The sequence below is a fragment of the Panicum virgatum genome, chromosome 4N (genome assembly GCF_016808335.1).
Source record: "Panicum virgatum strain AP13 chromosome 4N, P.virgatum_v5, whole genome shotgun sequence".
Lineage (NCBI taxonomy): Eukaryota > Viridiplantae > Streptophyta > Magnoliopsida > Poales > Poaceae > Panicum > Panicum virgatum.
The window spans coordinates 27,471,006-27,491,215 of NC_053148.1; the positions used below are offsets into that span (position 1 = coordinate 27,471,006).

Genomic DNA, 20,210 nt, shown 5'->3' on the forward strand with positions numbered 1-20,210 from the left:
CCATCGCTTAAAACTTTTCCTAGACCTCGATAGAGCTATTATTGAGGATATAGACGCGGTGGAGCTAGTTGGTGATCACGAATAAATTCTTAATTAAGGGCCCTATTGGAAAAACTGACAGCTAGGCCCACCTGAAACAATAATTTGATTCACTAATTTGTTAAAATTCAATAGTATTTCGTTCAGTTCGATCATAAGATTTCAATTCGATCATAAGAGATCAGACAAACTAACCAAGACCATACAAAAATTTCTCGGTCTTAATAATTTGTAGGAACCGATTGGTTTCTATTTTTCTATAATCGAAGTAACTGAAAAACTTATCGGTTCAACCTAACTGAATGCCCACCCCAAGTTCATAGATGTCCAACAAGTTTAGTGTAGTTTAGGGTAGTTTTTTTTCATATATGCAAATTTTCTAACTCTTTAATGTTACTTATTGCTACCTCTGCATGCAAAGTGTATAAAATACACTCCTAGTAAATATATAAAAGCAAAGTCCAAAGCAAAGAAACTTACGCATAAGACCGTTTTTCTGGTAATTCTAGCAAGGAATTGATTCATACCAATATCGATACAGTTTTGCCCTGCTTTATACCATTTAATCTACCATAATATGTTTTCTGTAATGTACTGCTGTCAACAACCATAAAGGAGCATGCTACGTGGTTCCTATGTTGCAATTAACATGTTGAACCTAGTATATGATGTAACAACCTACAAAAAAACCTGCTGTATGTTCTCTTTACTACATGTTTATGCATCTTTCATTAATTATTTACTATTTGCTGAAATACTTTTTGATTAAGCATGGTGTTCTGCAGGATTATAAGGCTCAACCCGAACCAATTGGCAAATACTCATATGCGATGATCTCGGAGATGCTATGTGAATTAATCGTCAAAGATGTCATCCCACTGGATAGCAGGTTCCACTTTGCTCCTGTTTAGAAACTGTGAGAATTTGTCATTATGACATGCGGTTACCAATTTGAACTTTATGCACATATACATGTGTATATTTTTATTAAATTACAGGATAGATTTTTGTGAACATGAGATGATATGTGAGGCAATATAAAATTTGAGGTAAAGGCTGTATTGAGATCAGATGTAATGACAGATTTACGTTAGGTTCCTTCTTTGTAGACCTGAAGGTATTACTTCTATGTAGTATATACAGTATATTGCTTGTAGGTTTAAGGTGGCTGCCAAATCCTAGCTGGTTCCAGGATATAGCCAGGAAATAGGGCAACCCAATTGGGCAGACAACACTGTAGGTAACTGGTATCATGTATAGCCAGTTACCTTAACATCAATGGTACCGAGCATCAAATAACAAATGTCACCATACAAACATCAGTGGTAACAGGCTTAAACTGCCGCCTGTCACCTTACAAACTTCAATGGTAACGGACTACAAGTGCTAAACAAATGAAAACTATTACCTTCGTTAACTAATTGGTAACGAGCGCAAAAGAAAGGTCGTTACCAATTCTGATAGTGGGCCCTGCGAACGAGCCACCAGGGTTCATTGGTAACTTTTAACAGTAACGAGTTGTCACTGACGACCGTTACTGCTAAACCTTAAAGGTGACAGGCATTAAATGAGAGCCGTTACCAACACTGACAGCAGGGCCAGAGGACCAGCCGCTTCGGTTCATTGGCATCGTTTATCAGTAACAGTCCGTTATGGAGGCTGTCCTGTGATAAATTGTAAAAGGTAACGGATGTCTAGTGAAGCCCATTACCATTACTTATTGTGGGCCCAGCCGTAGCAGGTGCTAGGGGTGATTGGTAACTGTCTTTAGTAACAGACGTTCTGTACCACCCGTTACTATTTTTTGAAATTTGTAACGAGCTTTTACCTGTTACTGATGAAAGGTAATTAGTTACCCATAAAGGATAACGATGTCTATGCCCGTTACTATTTTTTGCAATTTGTAACGGGCTTTTACCCGTTGCTAATGAAAGGTCATTAGTTACCCATAAAGGGTACCGATGTCTATGCCCATTACCAATGTCAGTCTTTGTCCGTTACCATTATCCGTATTTCACGTAGTGTACCCGTCTTTGTCTTACCTTCTTATAATTATGGATCATGCAGCTGATCAATTTTGTTTCCCAATCCTTAATCTTCTTGATTCCCTCACTTGGGCAATTCATGATCACAGTCTAGCCATAGCGACCTGTATGTGGTTAAAAAATTAACTGTAAGGAAAAATTCCAGTGCAAATTAACTGAAATGAAATCAGAAATACAAAATTACGGAAGTGTATGCAAAGCTAGGGGCCAAAAGGATTCAAAATCTCATGTCGTTTCGAGAAATGCTATAATGACCTTAATATGATAAACAATACTGGCAGAACAGTATAAATGAAATAAAAAAGAGCAAGGGCAGAGATTGGATGGGCTGTCAACATGTTAATAAGATCCTAAATCTAAACAACATGATATGGTTAACGAATCATAGTAGCCTCAGAGTACATATGTATTGTTCCAAAACTGTTGTGTCCTCATTCGCAAGACGTGTTCACTTCACTCTCCCACTGCGCCCAAACTTCTTCACTTGCATAACCTTGGGCACGATGGACCCGTCCATTCTGTCCTCATTTGGCTCCCATCATCAGCCTTCTCCTAGTCGACCTGGAAGAAAGCTCCCCTGTGATGGTACCTCTGCATGAACTCCATCATCTTCTTGCGCTTTGCAAGCGGCGCCGGCTTTGGATTGCTAGTCTCACATTCCATAAGCTTCTCCCCTGTCACGTTCCTCACCTTCTCACCCTCCCCCTTTCTCAGCCTGGCCTCCCTGTTCCTTCTAATCCTCCCAATTTCCCCGTTCTTCCACGCCTTGTACTCCTTTGTCTCGTCTGCATCATCGTCGTCAGTCTCAATGTCTGCAACAGGCTCATCGTTCTGTGTCTTCTCGAGGTGCTCATCTTTAATGATCACCTCCACCACGTACGATGCGTCTGGTCTCGACCTTTCGCTCCTGCATCCTTCTCCTGACAAGCTCCTCCAGAAGTCGCCACTCTAGCTCGATCCGCTCCCTCTCTATCACCGTGTCCCGCCTCGGTTTCGGCACGAACACCGGCTTCACCACGGCAATACACGTCTCCTCTCCTCCCGAGTCAGCATCGTGCTCGGACTCTGAATCCGATGCCATCTCCGCCGGCAGCTCCTCGTCCTCCTTCGGCAGGAGCTCCTCTTCCTCGCGCTCCTTCAGGAGCCAGCGCTCCCGGATCAGGCGCCTCCGCTCCTCCTGCGCCTCGTCGTCCTCCGCCGCCGCGGTCTCGGCCTCGGCCTCCCGCAGCTCAACCGCCACCTCCTCCCCGGCCACGGACTCGACGACCTCTCCGTGGAGGCGGACGCAGCGGCGGTCATCCCTGGCGGCGGAGTGACAGCGCGGGGACTCGCCGTCGAGCACGAACGCAGCGCGGGGGATGCTTTCGTCGTCCCCGCCGAGTCGCTGGCCCACTCGGGCAACATCCCTCGCCTGTAGCGCCTGACCCTGGTGAGGCCGATCTTGCCGCGGAGCCTGTCGCGCACCGCGATGGCGGTGCCGCTCACGCCCGCCAACGCCGACATGGCGCCGGCGGCGAGGTGCGCGGTGCGATGCGATGCTAGATGGACCTGGTCGATGAGAAGAGACTGCGGCACACCGGCATGGGTCGGTTAGGTCTCACGTGTGGACGGTGGCGGCAGTGTGCGTTTTATAGTGGCCACGGGCACGGAGGTCGCTGGTGCGCGCAACTGAGGTCCCTATTCGAATCGGCGGAAGAGAGCTGCACGCGAGAAAGGGCAGGGCGAGGAGGTGTGATTCGTGCGGCCCTGGTGGGGGACAGGCGGCCGTGCGGCGCCCCCGCGGGGTCTGAGCGTCCAGGCGGTTGTGCGGTGCCGGCGGGATGGATGCTGGGCTAGCGGCCGCGCGGCGGCGTCGAGGGCCCGGGGCTGAGTGGGCCTAATCTTATTTGGGCTATGATATTGAGCTGCAGATTCGGCTCGTTTTGATTCGCAAGTTGGTGGCGAGCCAGCTCGAACTGACTTGTTATAATGCCGAGTTAAATTTTAGACATGGCTCATTATTATATTTCAACAAGCCAAACAAAGCCGAGCCACTGACAGCCGAGTCGAGTGAACTATGTGTTTCTCGTCAAGTCTTAGATGCACTTTTCCTCCACTAGCAATTAATTAGGAGTTGTTTGGTTTCAGAGGCTAAACTTTAGACTATGTTTCATTCAAGAGAATTTTAATATTTATTAATATTAAATAAAATCTGATTACAAAACTAACTGCAGAACTCTGGGGCTAAATTGCGAGACAAATCTAACGAGGTATATTAATCTATAATTAACGGATGGTTACTGTAGCAAATCATGGATTAATTAGACTCATTAGATTCGTCTCGCAAATTAGCACCCATCTGTCAAAAAAGTTTTATAAATAAATTTTATTTGATATTTCTAAATGATAAGATTCTTTTTAATATGACAGATACTAAAAAAACTGTTGGAAACAAACAGGGCCATAGTCTGCAAATGGGGGTCGGCAATGAATGCTCTTGTTCACACGACCATGCGGATGTCAAATAACAGAAATTGTCTAGTGAATCAGTGACGGTCACATTTAATATAGAGATTCTTCACCACAGTCTTAAGCAGGCGGTAAAAATACAATATCACCATCAGTTCTGCGTAACTAATAAATTAAAGATGGCATCTGACTTTCACCCCGCTTGCCATCTCCTGGTACCCCGCCTGCCATCTCCTGAGTTGGTCGTGGCCCTCATCACGTCCGACATCGATCCAAAAACTCTCACCTCATCCGCGCACCGCCACCTCGCTCCCTGACTCCATAGCCTGCTCGGCCCTGCGTCGACGCCGCCTCGCGCATCGGCTCGGCCGCCCGCTCGGACCCGCACTGCTCCAAGCTGCGCGCCATCCCGCCGCCGCGGGGTGCCCACGCAAGTTGCCCTTGCGGACATTTCCGCCCGCAACTCCTCTTCCCAATTGGTAGTAAGAGACATCACGATCTCATCTCCCATCCCCGCCCAAACTGCGAGAGATCATCTCCAATCGACGCGGTATGCTGCATCGTAGACTCGTAGTGGCCGGACGGACTCCCCTTTGTTGTGTCGTGGTCACTTCATACAATGTGTTCGTACAAATGTCTAAGGGAAGAACATACGAAGGAACCTGTGACAATGAGTGGCCGGTCTCCACTTCATTGGACTGCCCGATAACATTACATGCAGAATGAGGGTGTTTGCAGGCAGAGTTACCAACTTGGTTTGTGACTGCAATTATTTTTAAAGGGTTCTAGCACTTTGGTTAGTCCTGAAGCATAACCCGTCCGCCTGGCAGCTAATTTAGTTACTGTCATTTTTTCCATCTCATTGCAGCTGATGAATGAAATGATTTTCTATCCGTATGGTCCTAGATGCTCTTTGTGTGTCTGCTATTAAAACTAGGATTGTGATTGCTAAACCGAATTACAAATATCATTCTGCACTTTAGGGATAATGATAGGAGAAGCAATCGCATTTGGTTAAATTACAAAGCTAAGCTATTATTGTTCATATCTATATTGTCTTGATGTTTAATACAAAACTACAATCCATGAACTATGTCCTGCACTCTCATTTATACTGGTTTCTAGCCTACCCTGATCTCATGTATTCTGCATTATATTTCATGTGCTGTCCCAATTAAAGAGAACTGACTCTGCTCTTTACTGACTTCTCTAAAAAAAAACAGCAAGATTGATTGATATACGAGTCTTTTATGTGTATACTATTATGAAAGTTGCTGGTTATATGTATACCACTAAAAAGTTTAGAGGCACGTGTGTACCATCACGCGAACTTTATTTTACCTGTGTGTCATTTTAGACGGAATGACTCTAACAGAACCCTCGATGCCCAGCACGCGACGGTCCTGGATGCTGTCCACGATCTTGCTCGTGTCCTGCCCACCCTCGATGCCCAGCACACTGGTGATGCCATACATGTCATGGAGGCCGCAGACGAGCTCGCGGATGACCGTGTTGAGGCCCGGGCAGAGCCCGCTGCTATCACCTCGCCCGGCTGGAAATTGACGCGCCGCCGCGGGCCGGCACGCCGGAAGTGCGTCCCCTGCGCGCTGCTCTTGTGCACCACGGTCTTCTTCGCCACCATGTCGTCCGGGTTCATGAAGTACTGCCTGCGGGATCAGAACAACAACACAGTTGAGCAAGCCGATGGAAACTGGAACCGAAAATGGCGCAAGAATCGAAAAACAGAGCACGCAAGGGGATATTTCGATTCAGATTACTGCTTACTTGACAACAGAAGTAGGCAGGGTGGTCTTGTAGGGGGTTCGGGCAGCTCTGCAGATCCGGGCTCGGATGCGGCTGCTGGAGGCGCGGGCTGGCCTGGCGCGCGCAGAAGAGGGGCGGAGGGGGGGAGGGAGGGCGACGGTGGTCAGTCGATGGGGCAGTAGTGTCGACGGGAGGTGAGTGCACGGTGGAGAACGGGGGAGGCAAATGGAATCAAGGGCACAATGGTTAATTTCCTAGGTGGGTCCTACCTGTCAGGGTTGCAAATCCGTTAAATTCTAACGGTAGATGGACGGAATGGTACACAAGTAAAAAAAAATTCATGTGATGGTATATTAGTGTCTCCAAACTTTTTAGTGGTATATAAGTAATCAGCAACTTTTGTAATGGTATACACGTAAATGACTCTTGATATATTCGTCCAGCGTCGGGCGTCCGGCGGTCGACTGCAAGCGTGGCGTCCGCCATCCGGACTTGTCGGTGCGTTTGGCCGTGACGTGGTCGCAGCGACCAGCCAATTGCGCGTCTAGGGCACCCGTCTCAGCAACGGCAAAACAAACGTGTCCCGCATCTACGGCACCCTCCTCGGCGGTGGAGAAGCAAACGTGCAGGATTGTTGCAAAAAAGGAAACGTACATGAGGCCATCGGTACGTGATCAGAACGTGCAAAATTAAGGAAATTCATCAGTGTTTATACCTTCCGAACAGCAGCCGCCGTGGCCGTCGGAGCTGCCGCCGGCAAACGTGCGCGGCGCGGCGATTCAGGGGAAACGAGGGGCAGCCATCGCGCGTGGTGCTCGCCTTCCAAGCAGCAGTACCTCTGATTTTCTGATTTGATGCTCGCCTTCCAAACAAAACTGATATCCGCGAGGATTAGGGGACGCGACCAATGGGCAGCCGGGTGCACGGAGGGCGGGTAGAGAATGGCAAGGTGAGAAAAACTTTTTAGTTTTGGTGCAATCATTCTTCATCACTCAGTTTTTTTAGTCTGCCAGGCGCTGTCAAACGTTTTCGCCTTATATATGGGTCAACATGAAGTGTTTTGTTAGGTGGTGAGTAGATTAATTGTTGGTGACAATTGTATTAGAATGCTTTAACTTTTATAGTATAGATAGATATAGATAGATAGTATAGATTTATTTATAATAGATTCATCCAAAAGTGAAGACAAAAGAGCAACATCAGCAACATTAGCACCATTCATCTCGCTTAATTAGTTGCTTACCACTTGCCACCTCTCATCGATTTGAAGGACTTGACGCGAGGAATCATCCTAGTCACTAGCCACATATCCTTATGGTTTTTTCTTCAAAGGAGAGAAAAACATTTTTGTTTTGGTGGAATCATTCTCCATCACTCAGGTTTTTCTATGTCAGGCGCTGTCAAATATTTTCGCTTTACATGTGGGCCAACATGAACTGTTTTTTGAGGTGATGGGATTGTTGGTGACAATTGTTTTAGAATGTTTCAACTTTTATTTTATAGTATCGATAGATAGTATGGGAGAAGTCCAAATTACACTCTCAAACTATCACAGAAGTCTAATTTTCAACTTTCAACTGCAAAACCGAATAACATAGACCATCCAACTATTAAAATCGGACAAATTTGGCCCTTGTGGTGGTTTCCAAGGTGGTTTTGTGTTTTTTAAAAATAAAAATAAAAAATTCTAATTAGCTTTTAGAAATCAAAACCAATTCATTGTGAGTCAGAAAAATATGAAATTAGTACCAATTTTTCTAAAAATGTAACCTATTTATTATTGCTTTATTTGAATCTTAGTTATTTAAAAACAATAGACATAATTACAAGAAACCAAATATTATGAAAATAAAAAATAGAACTGAATAACTGAAAAGCATCATACCAATAGATAGGTTACATTTTTAGGAAAAATTATACCCATTTTGTACTTTTTTATTTAAAATAAATTACTTATAAATTTTTAGTTTACATTCGAATATTTTAATTCTCACAAAATAGAAAATCATCTTCGAAACCACCTAAAGGGCCAAATTTGCCCGGTTTCAACATTTGGATGGTCTTTGTTGTCCGATTTTGTAGTTAAAGGTTGAAAATTAGACTTTTGTGATAGTTCAAAAGTGTAAAGCAGACTTGACCCTTATAGTATAGATTCATCGAATCGAAAGGTGAAGACAAAAGAGCAACATCAGCAACATTAGCAGCGTACGTCTCGCTTAATTAGTCGCTTACCACTTGCCACCTCTCATCGATTTGAAGGACTTGACGCGAGGAATCATCCTAGTCACTAGCCACATATCCTTATGTTTTTTCTTCAAAGGAGAGAAAACTTTTTTATTTTGGTGAAATCATTCTTCATCACTCAATTTTTTCAGTCTGTCAGCAAACATTTTTGCCTTACATGTGGGCCAACATGAAGTGTTTTCTGAGGTGATGGGTAGATTAATTGTTGGTGACAATTGTATTAGAATGCTTCAACTTTTATACTATAAAAAATAGATAGTATAGATTTATTTATGGTATGGGAGAAGTCCAAATTAGACCCTCGAACTGTCGCAGAAGTCCGATTTTCAACCTTCAACTACAAATCCGGATATCCAACTATTGAAATCGGACAAATTTGGCCCTTGGGGTGGTTTCCAAGGTGGTTTTATGTTTTTTTAGAAAAATAAAGAATTATAATTAACTTTAAAAAATCAAAACTAATTCATTGTGAATCAGAAAAATATGAAATTAGTACCAACTTTTTCTAAAAATGTAACCTATTTATTATTGCTCTATTTGAATCTTAGTTATTTAAAAACAATAGACATAATTACAAGAAACTAAATATTATGAGAAAAAAATGGAACTGAATAACTGAAAAGTATCGTACCAATAGATAGATTACATTTAGAAAAAAATTTATACTCATTTTGTACTTTTTTTATTTAAATTAAATTACTTATGAATTTTTAGTTTTAATTTGAATATTTTAGTTCTCACAAAATAGAAAACCACCTTCAAAACCATCTAAAGGCCAAATTTGTCCGGTTTCAATAATTGGATGATCTTTGTTATCCAATTTTGTAGTTAAAGGTTGAAAATCAGACTTTTGTGATAGTTCAAAAGTGTAAAGCGGACTTTACCCTTATAGTATAGATTCATTGAATCGAAAGGTGAAGACAAAACACTACTAGAATCTACTACATTCCCTGGTGCCAAGAACACAAGGGAAAGAGCTGGAAACACAGGGAAATTCCTTTCCCTAGTGCCAACACTAGGGATTAGTCACTCGGGAGAGAAAAGTAGGGAAAACATTGGATTTCCCGAGTGTTTTCAGAAAGCACATGGGAACTACTATACTTTTTCGTGTGTTATGATTCCCGAGTGTTTTAAAGGAACACATAGGAACTACTATAGTTTACCATGTGTTCTGATTTCCAAGTGTTTTAAAGGAACACATGGGAACTTACTATAAGCTACCATGTGTCAATTCAACACGGGAATTCTAGCACAAGGGAACAATGCATAGTCGCCGTTAGGTAACAGTAACAGTAGCAAAGTTCCGATGTGTTTTTTAATGAGTGACACATGGGAGAGACATGTGCATGGATAAATAGTTTGATGACACATGTAGTTTTTAATTCCCGTGTGTTTGAGATAAACACACAACAAACTGTATTTACATATGTTTTTACTATTGACACATGGCCCTACTTTCCCTGTTTTTTTATTATACAGCCAAGAATCACCACAATGACTCAATAGACCACTTCAATCTTACATATTTTTGACTTTTATACACACCAGCGCTACAAGCACATAATCGAGCATCCACAGAAATAATAGATGATCAAATCCAACTTTACTTTAATGGCAGCGGTCACTGAAACAGTACATGCATAGGCTTAAGTCTGGATATCTAGTACTTGAATAGATGGTTCATATATACAAATATACAAAACAAAGAAACGGTTTGTTGAACATACTGACATTATTCAACAAAACCATTGCTGCCAAGAAAGAAAATTATGAGGTAAATCCTAGAATTGCCATGCTAACCATTGCATCTGATGAACCAATCTCTCTTGCTACCATACTTGGAGCATTTGAGGCATGGCCTAAGTTTCATGTAGACTGAAAGAGAACAAGTAGTGAACATGAGCAACACTAACTTAAATAAGTACAATAATATAACTATATTATTCAGTGCTTACCAGATGAGAAAATATTGCATGTCCAGGCTGCGGGCGTGGAGGTGGAGGAAGGTCCATCTGTAGGCGTTCTATAATGGCCTGCATATACATGCTATGTTACATTTCTAATGCATTTCTAGAAAAGGGAAAGATGTTGCATATAAACTTACAGATATGGCAGTTTAATAGTACTCCCTCTCCGGTTGTATCTCAGACTCCCACGCCTCACGTTCCTGTTGTAGCTTTTGTTCCATCTGAGCGTGCTTCTGCTGCATCTTCCGCTCCATGTCCTCACGCTCCTGCTGCAGCTTCCGCTCCATCTCCTCGCACTCCTGCTGCAGCTTCCACTCCATCACCTCATGCTCCTGCTGCCGCCATCGCTCCATCTCTTCATGCATGTGCTGCTCAATCTGCTGCGCTTCTTCAGGATTAAGTCGATGTCGTTGTTGTGGTGGTGGTTGGTCTGTTGGCTCGCCTGCAGTGCTGGATACTCGCACCTCACGTAGCTCTGTTGGTGTGCTGATCGTGCCATCTCCGACTAGATAACGACCATGCTTCTTGCCATGCCCCGCCTTGTATGCAGCTACACCATCAATGGGTTCTTTGTCCCATTCGAAGTCCGGACCATGCAATGCTTCACAAGCTTCTGCATATGCCATCTATAGATGCCAAGTGTTTTCTATGAGAAAGTTAATTTTGCCCCAAAATCAGTTTCTCTTGAGTTTATGGTCCAAGAACTTACAACATTATCATGAGCATCAATATCAGTATAATCTTTCCCCTCTTCTGTTCTTGCCATTAGGTAGGCCTCAATTTCAGGAACTTGCCTCTTCAACTTCTTCTCCTGCAACCAGGCACAATGTAAATTGGGATTCACTCAACATCATCCTAGGGAAATGAAGCTAAGGTTCACAATCAGCTAAGTAATTGTCACATATTTCTCAATTGTCATATTTTTCATGTTCTATAACACTATTCGCTTGTATATAGGAGACTAGAAAGTTAATCTATTCCATATCTGTATAAGAGCATCCATAATAATCATGTAATTTAAAGAAACAATGTTGTGGCCTAGTACAAACTGATTCTGCAAACTAAGCTTACCATATTTCTTTGGTACCTAGCAGCAGAAGCACTGCCTTGGCGATGGATTCGAAGTTTCTTCTCCTTCCGTGCCCTGCCTGCTCTTGATTTAGCTATCCATTCAGGGGTGTTCCACATCTCTGCGAGCATCCGCCATGCGTTTGGGCACGTTGCAAACCAATAAGGAATTGCCTACAATATCACCATATGTTAAGTTTATCCATGGTAATAAAGTAATTAATACTAGTGTCTATTCAGTTTGCAGTCAGTGCTATTTTTTTCTTGAACAGTAAATAATTGACCCTATTTCATCAACTAGTTTAATAAATTATGCCATAATGGTGTGCATTGTTGTATGGAAAACTATTTTCACAAAGCACCAAAAAAATTGCAGCTAACCTGCATGTACTGCTGCACTAGGGGGTACATCTTGCATGCCTCACTTCTACTGATGTAAACTTTGCGAACATGCCTATGGTAGGCAATGATGGACTGAAGCCGTGCTTCATAAAAGGCATTTGGGAGAAGATTCTTTATCACATTCCGGACTACCCTTTTAGCCCTAACTTCCTTGCCATCAGCCCATTTAAAATAATACTGAAACATTCATACACATATTAGTATATGAGGGTGCAAAATAGATGAAAAATTAAATTGCTTTCTTACCCAAAATTTGGTCTCTATCTTGTGAAGAGCACTAGTGGGTTGCTGTGTCGAGTTTGGTGTAGGTTCTGGCACAACACTGTAGTGGCAAACTTTATGTGCAGCAACCCTACTGCCCTTATATGTAACTATCCCAGGATAATTTCTCCGAATCAGTAAACCTATTATTCCATTGGGGGATCTAGACTCCTTGTCCTTGCTAACAAAGCTCTCACGCCACTACCTGTCATAGGTTCAGAATAACATATTATCAGATTAGCAGAAGCCACCAACTACTTTAAAACTACAATAAAACAAATAATTAGTGCCTTCTTACCTATCCCCTACTAGTGTGAGTACAACTTTGTCCTCCTCACGAGGCACTGGAGGCATAAGTGCAGGGCCTCTCTCGTACAAGTCCACATCTACCGAATCCTCCATCTCAGCATCGCCCACCTCGCCATCTTCCACTACCCTATTGGGGTCCTGTTCTGGGATGTCTTGTTTTTGTTGCTCTTGCTCTTGGTTGATATCTATTGTCTGAGAGGACATACTAATGCGACAGCTTTTTTTGGATCTTGTACTAACACTAGACCCCCTGCCACTAGCATCAACCCTACCACTTGAAACCCCCCTGCCACCTCCCCTAGTCCTGCCATTGGAAGCTGATCCGTTCTGGTTACTAGAAGATAATGCAATATGCATCGTGAACCTGAAATTGAACACAACTTAAGAGACATAATGTTAGTATAGTCATAAAATATATTTAACAACACCAATCACAATGATATGAGATTGAAAGTATAAATAAAATATTTCATGGACCACTCTTATCAAGAACAAGACACTAAGATAACTTCAATCCCACTATAACCAAAGGCCATACTATAACATAACCAACACTCAGAAATACTCATCAAGACGGGGGTCATCCTCATCAGAGACGACAGTTAAGTCATCATCACTATATTCTATTATTGTTTCAATGACAGAATCTTCTTGAGCTACTGCAGGTATTTCTGAGCTATTCAGCAACTGTAGGTCATCATCATCAACAATCTCCTCAGCATCTCTTTCAATGTTAGACATGTCATCAAGTCCTTCCCCCAGATCAATTACAAAGTTGCCTTCAAGTCCATCCTCTTGAAAGAATTCAACAGACACGGGTGCACCTTCATAATCTTGATCAGATGGGGCAGGCAGTTTACCTATACCACCCATCTTTTCGCAAGATCACGCACTGATTTGCATGGGTATGGAATGTAGTACACTTGTGTTGCTTGTTGAGCGACCACAAATGGCTCAGACTCATGTTCAACCTCCACCAAGCCATATCTTGATGTGTATCTAACTCTATTTGGATGGAACCAATGGCAATTGAACAGGACCAAATTTAGTGGTTTTATGCCATCAAATGACAGCTCAATAATTTCTTTGATATATCCATAGTATTCAGTTGTTTCATCATTTTCTCCTTGCCCTACAGTTACTAAACCACTATTTATGGTTGCAGCATTTGGCCTTTTCCTTCTCATACTTGTCTGTTCGGAAACGAAACCCATTTGTTAGAATATGGAGAGAGGAAGGAAAGACTGAGAATGCTTATCTGTGTTGAATAGCCCCAAATGGGGATATATATGCATGACATGAGAGCACCCAAACCCTAGAATAGGAAAGAACTAAACTACCCTTGACTCATACATGATATTACACTTAACACCCCCTCTCAAATGCAATGTGAATGCAATGTCGTTGCATTTGGAGAGTTGACACTAAGCACTAGACTCAATAAAAAGAAATTGATACATCCAAAGTCCGAAATCAAAGATGTCATCAAAGCGTGCAACTCTTGAACTTGTCGATGTAGCAAACAGTCTCCATCACAAGACAGCTGTTTTGGAGATTTTGAACCAAGCGACGAAATTAGTGATGTGCCAAATCGAGCCAAATGAGAATAGAGATAAACCACATCTGCAAGACGGCATGCTGTGGTACTATCGTGTTGATGACTATGAAGGCCACTTGGTGATGAAATGTAGCAAGAAGGCTACGAAAGGACCAAATGGCAAAGATGCATCAACCACGACGACGAAGATGGGTTGCCACACATCATGGCAAATCCGAAAAAGAAAATGAAAGTGGCTGATTTGGCAATTAGAATGTAAGCACGCACGGCTTTGACGAACTGAAGTTGCAATTGAACTTGGATTGATGTTGATGCAAATGATACTGACTATGGATAGGCAGCAGAACAGAGACTACTAGCATGGATTGACAGCAGCATGAGATAAGATACTAAGCAAGCAGCAGCAAGGTAACAAGCAAAAGATGAATTACAGCAGCATGGGAGGGATAAACTGCAGATAAGTCACCAATTTGAACCAATGCTGCTATTGAAATTAGAGGCAACATGACAGCAATAGCAAATGATAATGAGCCAAGAACGAGCACCAGTTGACATATAATCACTTCCTCTGTTCTCTCCCAAAAGAGACTTGTAGTAGCATGAAACTGCAGCTGAGAATGTGTACTGAATGGAGAAGAAAGAGAGATGAGCAGAGGAAGGAATCACCACCGGGAAGATGCTTATGGCTCCAGCAGATTGAGAGCCGACAGCTGCTGCTCCACCCGTGCTTGGGAAGCCCCGCAAGAGGCGCAGAGGGATGGCCAGGAGGACTGCCAGCCGCAACACGCACGGACGGAGGGCCGAGTAGAGGGCGGCAGCAAGGGAGGTGGCCGCAACGGCAGGCGAGTGTGCCGGCAACGAGCGGACAGCCGCACGGCGCATGCGCGAACAGCGCGGATAGGGCGCGGACGGCCGCGGTGGCAGATGGCCGCGCGGGGAGGAGACACGATGGACGCGGACAGATACGAGGTGGGGATCTTGCTGCTGCTGCTGCTATGCTGCGATGACAGCGCGAACGGAGACGGAGGCGCGCAGACGGCACGTGGGTGGCCGCGGTCGGAGGTGCGCGAACGGCACGCGGGCGGCCGCGGATGGAGATGCCGGACGGGGAGGACGGGTGGAGGCTTGAGGACGATGGCAGCCACCTCCAGCCACCAGATACGTGACGGGTGGACGACGACGGCGACGAATCGACGCCAGGACGAGCTGCAACGGCGGCCGCTGCTCCACGACTGGTAGAGCGGCGACGGATCTCCCCGCTCCCCACGCCCGATGAGGAGCGGGTGTGGCGGCCGATCTGCGACGGGCGGATCTACATCGTCCCCATGGCTGGACGGAGCGGAGGAGGGCCGCAACGGACGGCACGCCGGGCGGCGACGGGACGATGAGACGACGAGGCGTGATGGGCGGACGCGGGAGGAAGACAGCGGCCACCTCCAGCAGCCAGATCCGCGACCGGCGGATGGCTGGACGGGCGGAGGGCCGGGTCCGGCCCGCGACGGGCGGCCGGGGAAGGGGCGGATGGAGAAGGCCGTGACAGGCGGCACCAAGGGCCCGCATCGGCGGCAGCAGATTTCCCCACCCGCGGGGCGGATCGACGAGGCAGGCGTGGAGTGGACGGATGCGCTGGATGAGGGGGAAAAATGGATACTCGTTGCTGCTGCTGCTCTGCTGCGACTCAATCTACGAAAAGAAATGGGTTTTGGGCTACTGGAGATGCCGCCCCCTGGAGGGAAGATCGATCCTCCCGGGGACGACGCAGCAGAGACAACGACGGGTGACTACCGAATCTTGAGTTCAGCTGTGATACCATGTTAGAATACGGAGAGAGGAAGGAAAGACTGAGAATGCTTATCTGTGTTGAATTTCCCCAAATGGGGATATATATATATATATATATATATATATATATATATATATATATATATATATATATATATATATATATATATATATATATATATATATATATATGACATGAGAGCACCCAAACCCTAGAATAGGAAAGGACTAAACTACCCTTTGACTCATACATGATATTACACTTAACACCATTAACATCATAAGTATTATATGTCTTCACCCGAGTGTGGCATCCTGCAGCTACCTGCTTTAAGTCATCGCTCATACACATATCTCGTAGGCTCTACAAATAAGTAATATGGTGTCATGAATAGGATTATATGCTATTGTTATAGTAAGAGCAGTGAAAGGATTAGAATATTACTAGACTTCAGAACCAAGTTACAAAATTGGGAGAGTTCTTTTTAGCCCCTTTCCGTAGCATGTTTTCTTTTTGTTTCTTACTTGGCTCACTATTCCTGGTCCACTCCTGTTCAATGAAATCACTACATTTGGAGAAAATATAAGACATTAAAGAACTATTCAAGGATATGCTATTTTGCCATAAAAAAGTTGTAGTTATCATACCGCACATAATCATCCACTTCGGGCAGGTTCGTTAGGACATAGAGCATAGCTGCACTCCACTCATCACTTTTTAAGTGTCGAGTGTGTCCACGACTAGTTGTATCACCCTTGGTTGAGAATAGGCTCAGTTCGCAATCATTTGATAGAACTTCTGGATTGTATCGAGGGATTGGATTGTGCACAGTGGGCACATGGTCTGGAAAATATCCAGAAGTAAAAAAGGACAATTCATCTAGTATTTCAGACTGTACTATGCATCCTTCAACACGTGCACGATTTTTAACTTTGCCTTTAATTACTTTTTGTTGTCTCTCCATTCGATAACTTCATCGGTATTGCACAGGGCCTCCCATTCATGCTTCATACGGTAGGTGAAGGATTAGGTGCACCATTGGAACAAAAAATCCTGGTGGAAAGATCTTCTCTAACTTGCAAAGAAGGACAGGCACCTCTTGCTCCATTGTTTTTATTTCCGTGAGATCTATCTCCTTCGCACATAGCTTGCGATAGAAGAAGCTTAACTCAGCCAACACTTGCCAAATCTGATCTGGGAAATACCCTCGGAACATGACAGGCATAAGGCGCTCCATCATTATGTGGTAATCATGGCTCTTTAATCCATTGATGCGTAGTGTTTCAATGTTCACCCCTCTTCTTAAGTTTGCTGCATACCCATCCAGAAACTTCAAGGTCCGAAACCATTCGAGTACCTCCTTTCTCTGTGGTCTAGTTAGGCAGAAATCAGCTCTTGGCTTCACCCACTTCCCTGTAGCTTCCTTTTGCACCATATTTAGAGATGGCCTGTTGCATAGCACTGCCTGATCAAGCTGAGCCTTCACATTATTCTTTGTCTTATCTCTAATGTCAAAGCCCATGTTAAAAATTGCCTCCATGACATTTCTCTCATTGTGCATGACATCAATGTTGTGAGGAAGAAGTAGTTTGCTATGATACGCGGATACTTTGCAAAACTCACATACCGGTATCGGATACCGTATCGGATACCCGTACTCCACGGATACTCCCGGATATGTATCCCGTAAGTATCGGACTATTTAGGTATTTTCAAATAATAAAAATAAATCGGATACTCATGGGATACCTGTGGATACCTGTCTGATACCTTCAAACCCTAACAACACCACTCAATCACTTCATATAAAGGTCATCCGTTCAGCCGTGCCACCCTCAAATATAAGTGTGTACTACATCTAATTTGTTGCTAATTAGAAGAAACCAGGAGTACTTTAGCAATAACAGATTGATGAAAATTGGATGAACAATCGTGCTTAAACGTCATGTCAGACATAAAGAAAATACAAGAGGATGTCAATCTTGCCAATCAAAGACAGACTTAATTTAAATAGAAGTTGTACAACAACCTAATTTAGAATGAGAATAAATTATACAGCGACTAATCCTCTAAAACGTAACCAAATCGAATTTTCTGGGAGAATCAAAAAGGAAGAATCATTAAGACGTGAGGAAAGAACCCGTTGGATCCCATATGCACTCACCTGAGTTGGAGGGACTTTGGCCCGTTCTAATCTACAATGGCGGTGATGGAAGGAGCACCGACCAGATCCTTGGCATGCGTACGACAACGTTGAGCAGCCACGGTGCCCCCAATGTGCAGCAGAGTCGGGTCGCCCGGCATCAGGTGTACGGCGGCGGGATGCGATTGGAGAACGGAGGGAGGCTGGGTTTCATAATGGGAGGAGGAAGGATGCGGGGGCGTGAGCTAGATTATAGGACGACGTGCAGTGTTAGTTTTTACTTTATGGGTCCAAGCCCGCCATATTTGCTGGGTGGCGCGCGCAAGTCAGCGAAAAATATTTTAGTATGGCGGGAGCGGAGTTGGTCCACTGATCAGAAAATCAGAAAATTGGAAGAGTTAATCTCTGAGGATAAGTGGAGAAACCATGTTTTGGGCGAGCTGAATTTGAAGTGTCTGTTTGGTGGAAAAAAATGAAGCCACAAGAAACTTTGGGAGGAAATGTGAATAAGCGTATCCGGTTATAGAGAGAAAAAAATCACGTTTATGCTGTTCATCTTCTTTTTTCGAGCAAATTCAATAGCCAAATCAACTAGAAACCAAGTTTATTGCAGAAAAGAAACATCAGGAAGACATCCATAACCTACCAATTCCCTGCATCAGTCCCCAAATCTCAATACTTGCTGACCACATATGATCCGTGCTAGGTCGGAGAAGGGCAGTTTGATTCGAGGCTCCACGCACTTGCATCGGCTCCGGATGCTCCATTAATGGTTGGGATGGGAGACGATATGAGCTTGAGAGCGTGGAGTGAAGAAAAATGTTTCTGCTCATAGCAGGAAGGATAGGATAAGAACGAAGATCGGATCTGTGGTGGAAGGTGAACCGTGAGTGAAATCCAGTGTGCGGGGCATGGCCATGGGCCCCACTTTGAGGAGGGTCACTATATAAGTAATTCCATATGCAGGTATGTTTGTTAATTAATTTTATCACTTAGTATAAAAGTTATTTATTTTTTCTATTAGGCTGAAATGGTTATACTATAATTTCAAAAATAACACTATCGCTCAATTGATGTGCAAATAAATAGATTCACTTCACGATATAGGCTCCATTTGGATCCTCTTGCTTAAGTTTAGTTGTTAAAATTTAGCAACTTTGGATCCAAATAGATATTAATAAAATCTCGCAAAACTATTGTGGGACCCCAAAATGAGCTGTACTCCATTCATTCAACTAACCAAGATCCATTTGTTTTTGTCTCAAAGACCAAAGAAGAGTTAAGCTGAAGAAAAAATATAATTAATTTGTCCTCGTTTAACGCGTACAGTTTAGCACTGGAATCCAATGCGCATGGGTGGACGTGCGATAGGTTAGAAAAAAAACTATGGTGCCACAATAAATCTGGGGACGGAGTTACTCCGTAACGGTCCACAAAGCGTCGCACGCCATGACTCCGAGAAAAACTGGAATAGGCCTTGCATACCTGGATTTTTCAGATTTTTTAATAGACCTTGGATAGTTGGATGGAGGGAGTAGTTATTAGCCAGTCAAGTGTTGCTAAAATTTTTTAAAGTGAGAAAAGTTCAAAATATCCTCTGTAATAACTCCATTGGAGATCTTGGAGAAACAAAGCACACGTAGGAGGTTGATGCAGAGAAATTATTGATCTAAAAAGAAAGACATTTAGAAATTATTTTAATATTTTAATAAATACTTTGCCTCCCGTACACTTGGATTTCCAACTGTAGGGCCCACATGTTATTCAAATAACTTTGCGAAACAAAATAAAAAGTTCATGAGGTTCGAACCCATGAGCTGCTCTACTGTTTATGGCGGACTAGCCACCACAATGAAATTTGATTTGTACAAGATCAGTATTTTACTAATTTTAAATAAACCCATTGTTTTTATTGCTCCTCAAATTGTCCCGTGTGTTTACATAACAGACATGGGAAAAGTCATATTTCCTTCCGTTAGCTCCCGTTACTTGGCTGATGATCATCTTTTCTCTGCACAGTAAACAAAAAGCTTGCCGTGTGCACTTATGACCACTAGGGAAATTTTCCCAGAATTTTACCGTGCGTTATAACCCATGTGTTCAATTGCAACACAAGGAAAGATAAATATGATCCCGTGTGCAGAAAAAAGTTTCCCGAGTGTCCATTAACAACACATGG

General features: G+C 43.5%; 1 long non-coding RNA gene and 1 pseudogene across 1 annotated transcript; both read right to left on the reverse strand.

The window, feature by feature from the left end:
- Positions 1–2,466: 2,466 nt before the first annotated feature.
- LOC120669263 lies at positions 2,467–3,587 on the reverse strand (annotated as a pseudogene).
- Positions 3,588–4,538: 951 nt separating this feature from the next.
- Positions 4,539–6,947, reverse strand: LOC120668528. Its single transcript, XR_005672471.1, has 2 exons — positions 6,318–6,947; positions 4,539–6,199 (listed from the first exon to the last, which is right to left on the reverse strand). It is a non-coding gene; the product is annotated as an uncharacterized LOC120668528 (long non-coding RNA).
- Between the last annotated feature and the right edge of the window lie 13,263 nt (positions 6,948–20,210).